Below are 5,843 nucleotides of genomic sequence, written 5' to 3'. Positions count from 1 at the left end.
GGTAAATTTCAGATATGCTTGAAATTTCAATATTTCGAAATTTAAGGACGCTAATTTACTTAAAATGTATACACCCCGGCTTATCATGTAGCGGTAGCTTTCGGAAAGGTGGAAAACATACATTTAATACTTGCGCCGGGTATTTAATGTTCGGCTCCGCCCGAACTTAGACTTTCTTACTTGTTTAACAATTTGTTTTTAATGAGTAAGGTCATTTCAAGTGATTCTCGAAAATTTCGTTAGATAAAAAAAATCAAACTTGATTTACCAACATTTTCATTTTTACACATTCATGTTTCAGGCATACGGGGGACGATATAAAATTAAGTAATGTTCTTGCCATTCACAATGATTCCACCGGCCCATAAAGCACACCGAAAACCCTTGAGTTTTTGTGGATTTCGGGCGAATGTCCCGTGAGAAGCTCGGTTAGTCTAGACTTAACTTACGGCAAGAAGTCGTCAATGATTACTTCAAACGTCAACTTAAGCCAGAAGCGAAAATATATTTTTCTTATACATACATATATTATTTTTGAGCTGATTGTCATATCCAAGGCCAATTCATATAAGGTGATAGCAACAGAAACAAAAAACTACATTAACAAATTATACGCACAATGGCAATCAGAACAAAACAAATTTACAACAAACATATCATTTTGACGAACAGTACAACCGCAGCGAAAATCTAAATTCGCCGGTAGCACCACCTTGTATAAATTCGCCTTGGTCATCATCACCGCATTTTTTGCCACATCAAAAAAATACCTGCATTCATTTATTTTTAAGAAATCCAACAAAAAAAACGTAAATTTGGCGGACCTCCCTTCTTTAACCGCTCTCAATTTCCGTAAGGCCGTAAACGTAAAAAACGAAAATCTACAGGTTCTTAAGTTTCTTCCTTTGTTCCCAAGTCATCTTTATTAATATTGTATTTTTCATATCTTGGCAAAGGAAATTTTTGGAAGTTAAGTGGTCTATTTTAAAAATGTCTATCACTCGAAATTTAGTGCTGATGAGGTTTCAAGGTTCTAATATAAGCACCCATAAATATGATTATATCGTCACCTGAAATGCAAAAAGACGTAACAAATATTTAAATTTTTTTTCATAAAATGATGTGGAGAGCTGTAATTCGATGAAATCCATCATATAAATCAAAAAGTGAATTTTGAATTTTTTATTAGTTGTGACATTTTGCATTTCACCGATGATGTTTGTTACGTCATTTCGCATTTTATGTGACGATATTCACATGTAAATATTTCGGTTTGTAAACCCAGAGGATGTACAAAGTACATATAATTATATTATTAACTTATCGTTGGAATGTCTACAATTATAAAAAGAATGTTCTGATCGATATTTCTATTAATAATCGTTATGCGTACATACTTCTGTATGTACATACATTAGACTATGCCAAATAAAATGATTTTTTTTGGTCCCTTATGAAAATTTCGTTTTCGGCCACAATAAAATAATAATTGAGGCGTCATTTTAGCCTTCTGTCGTCGTTTTTCAGTTAGCGCTCGCAAAAATAAGAATTTTTTAAGAAAAAAATTTGTTTACCTTTTTTAACAAACAGTTAAAATAAAGAGACAACCTTGTAGCTAATTGAATTTTAGTATAATCAGTTCAAGCTTAAAGTAGCTGCGACTTACCGTTGATTTTTGGCATTTCTAGTTTGTTTACGGCGTGAGTAATTTTTTTCCATAAAAAAGTGTTTTCAACGATTTGTTCATATGGACAAAAATTAGCGAAATCTTCAACAATAAAAACTAAGCACTTGCTTTCCTTAACATTTCAGAACTTTTACTCGATTTATTCAAATAAATTTAAGAAAAAGGTCTGAAATTTTAAGAAATAGTAGTTGCTTAGTTTTTGTTTCATAAGGCCCATGAAGGAAATCTTAAAATATAATACATATTATATCTAAAATATTAAATAAGCTACTTTATTGCACTAAACTAATATTTCGATGATTACTTTATAACCTCCTGCCGAAGTAAATATTTGTGGATAATTATAACTATGGGAATGTTTAAAAAGCCCTAAAGTTTTAGATGCAGGTAAGACAGCTAATTGACAGCAGCAGTTGAACACTTTACAATCGCTAACTAAGCACTTAACCTTGTATACAAATAATAGAATCTGACAACTGATAAATGGTAGCAACAATTATACTTTAGTCAGAATTTCTGAAACGGACCACTTCAATTGTCATATTTTATTTCCAATCAGCAGTGGTATTTTCTCGCAGCTATTGACAATGAAATCAAATGTCGTAAATCAAATAAAGGTAATATTGCTTCTAAATTCTTGGAAATTATTTATTTGTACTTTACTGGGAACAATAATTAGATACAAGTTGTATACAATAATTAGATACTAGAAATATAATAGGAATCAAAATTTCCTACAATTTAGTGATAAAAAGTACAATTGGAATTACATTTTCATACGAAATTGGGAAAAGCAATTATCAACACTGGTTCAATTGCTTAAATACAGAATACAGAAATTCACAGCTACAGCCGACTCTCGGAAATGAGATAAAAATATCAGAGCAAAAAGTGTAAAAATTTCCAAGAAATTTTTTTTGGCAGGGCACTTGTGGCAAAAGAAATAGGTCAGTTGTGACATTTACCCAAAAATTGGCGTAAATTGACACAAACAATGTGTATACATTTTCCAAATCTATTTCAAATAAATTTGATGAAAGCTGATTCTGTAGCTTTACGTTCGGTTAAATAAAAAGTAAAACCAAGTTTTCTTTTATCCTCCTACGCGTTTCGGCGTCGTTTTCACCTTCATCAGGGAGTCTGTTTATTTGAAACAAAACATAAAAACAATGATGAAATTTATTTGTTGTACCTATCGTGCGTCTGCTAAACAGGCTGTGGTCTTAGTTTTTACCAGAGTTGCGCATTTTTACAATAGTGCAATTCAGTGGTACAGCAAAAATGCCCAACCCAGGTGTTTACAAATATTCTTTACCCAAAATTGGAATACATTTTTTTACAAATTTGTACTAATATACCAATCTTGTGATCCGGCCTTAAGAAACTAATAATTCTCGTTTTTCTGAAATTATTTGTAAATTTTTTTATACTAAATATCAAGGCAATAAAAACTCAAGTCAAGCATGTTCGGTCGAGCAGTACCTTAAACTCTTTATGCTTTCTCATAAAATTAAGTAACTAAAAATCAGAAATATTTTTTAAGAAAATAAATGCTCCGCATTAGCGATGGCGTAGAACCGGGTCCTTTAAAAAACCGACCGGAACTACATTCCAAAAGAACCAAAAAACGGTTCCGAAAGAACAGAAACTCGATTCCGAAAGAACTTAAAAACCATTCCAATAAAACCGAAAACGGATTCTACAGAACAGAAAATCAGCCACCAAGCGCACATTGCACTACAAAAAATTTATTGTTTTGGCATAAAGTCTAAATATGAAGAGTTCTGAGTTGGCCTACCAAATTTTGTTCGCTCCGAGGCACTATATTATAGCAACAAGTAATTTTTAAGCAAAAAACAAAACCGACTTCAATTCTCAAATAAAAATTTAAGATTTTCGTTAATTTCTTCATGATCCAATGAGGTAACACCTTTCATTTGCACGTGGTCTAAAGTTATACGGTAACATACATAAAAAAATAAAAATAAAATATATGAAGTCGGTTATAACACTAAATTGAATTTTTGTAACAACTTTTCATCTTTTGTTAAGCTATTTCGATAGGGCCTATTTCCGTTACTACTTTTTTCTAAATTCCCGGTTCCTTGGAACCGGACTCAACAGAAGCGGTTCTTTAAATACTCGAAACCGCACATCACTACTCTGCATTCTGCGAGACCAAACATTTTATTGATAGATCAGTGATAGCCAGAAAGAGTTTTTGCCCTGTCCACAATCATATAAAATCTACAGAAAGCTTCAAAAAGCTCTACACACAGGCTATTTCGCCTGATCGTGACTCAACGTTTTATAGATATGTAGTATAGTACATATGTATCAAGCTTTTTAAATATCTAGGTGCATTTTATATGGGTATGGTTTAGAAAAAAACTCTCTCTGGCCAATACGGTAATAGATCAGTCACGACGAGGCAGAGCTTTTACTCTCTGCATGTCTATATAAAAAGAATAGAATTTTTAAATATTTCAGAAAAGCTTTATTTTTTAAAATAATTTAAGAGTAAATGCAAGAATCGCGACTGAGTCCATTGTATTGCTTTGACATTTACTCAATTAAACGCAACTTCGAACTGTCATTCCCTTTGAATAGGGTTAAATGTACATTGGTATGACTTAATTATTTATTGGCAAAATTCACCTTTGCGCAAAACCAGTTCAATAACACATCACAAACGTTTCTTATTTTTTCTTAGGATAGGTTAGTTGCACAATTTTAATCAGTCATATATATGTATGTATATGTAGGTATGTATATATTCACTGATTACATTTGACTGATATCACTTAATGCACATATAAGTACTTCATATCGATAAGCTCATCGAACTTCCGCTAGTATTAATTGCTTTGTGGTCGGATGTTTGATATGTGAGTAATTGTTATTGGTCTACTGATAACTGTTAAGGAAGCGGTCGGAAGGAAATGTAACCACAAAATAAACAAATAAATATTTTAACATATACATAACTGCGATATTTATGACAATGAAAGAAATGTATAGGACATCGTCCCATACAAATGTATGTATATTAGGGTGGAGTAAAAACCAAAAAATTCGCGTTTCGAAATTCTAATAGCGGGCCATAGTTGTCTTTCTTCATGGCACTAGAATACCTCAAATTGTTTTTGAAGTCGGTAAATACTTTCTGCCTCCCCTTTTTGATTGAAATTTAGATATTTTTGCTCATTTTAAAGAATTAACGTAATTGTTCAAAATCATCTTTATAATAATGGTCTACAAAGCTGCATATTTATCTATAATTTTTCTAAAAATTTTTTTTGATGAATTACGGTATTTTTATAGAATTTACAAAAAACTAAAATTTTCAATAAAAAAAGACATGCAGAGAAGCAAAATTTTTTGCTTCCGCTCCACCCTACTGTGCATGTACATATGTATATATATATACATATGTATGTACTTAAATTTGTCGCAGCAATACGAAAATAATCAAAATGAACGCAGCTTAAGCTGTTGAATAATGATTAATTGGCCAAAAGTGGTTTAGTCAAGTACTTATGTAAGTGAGTGCATTTGCAAACAAGTACCTTTGGGACTTAATAGTATAAGTTATAACTTATTTCTTTCTTTAATAGCCCTATATATGTATATTGAAATAAAAATTTTTAGATAAGAATTTCTTACTTTTTAATGCGAATTCGGGAATTATAGTACTTTCGTAACTCATGTCTCGGGATTCAACTTGATTTATAAAATTCTTCCTTTTATTTTCGAAGTGCACTCAGAGCTTTTTTTAAATACTGCGGTGCGCATTCACAACAAACACAAAGACAACATTCCAAAGCACAAACTCAATTATCTCTGAGTATGTAGATAGCCACAGCTGCAATGTAATCCAAAACTGCAATCGAACAGCAATACTAAAATATTGTGTTCATATAAATATTTTCACTTACATAGCTTTTATTTGGAGAATTCGCAGACTTATCGTCGTAAAAGTTTTGTTGTACAATTAATTTTCAATTGACATTGACCACACTAACCCAACTGCTGGCTATGTACCTACTTGTACAAGCAGTCATCAGCAAGCGGCCAACAGACAACCGCCAAACTGTGTGCAAACAATCCAGCCAAGGAAAATACATACCACGAATTTTGCGAATATTTGCATTCG

The 5,843-nt window shown here is 31.9% G+C and overlaps 1 protein-coding gene across 1 annotated transcript in view; it reads right to left on the bottom strand.

The window, feature by feature from the left end:
* The window catches only part of LOC108376014 (uncharacterized), a 19,705-nt gene that overhangs the window by 13,313 nt on the left and 549 nt on the right, over window positions 1-5,843 (bottom strand). The gene's annotated exons all lie outside the window — the stretch shown is intronic.

This window comes from Rhagoletis zephyria, unplaced genomic scaffold (genome assembly GCF_001687245.7).
Source record: "Rhagoletis zephyria isolate East Lansing unplaced genomic scaffold, Rhagoletis_zephyria_1.1 Rzeph_scaffold_09780, whole genome shotgun sequence".
Classification (NCBI taxonomy): Eukaryota; Metazoa; Arthropoda; class Insecta; order Diptera; family Tephritidae; genus Rhagoletis; species Rhagoletis zephyria.
This window is presented reverse-complemented; position numbering and strand designations above follow the sequence as displayed.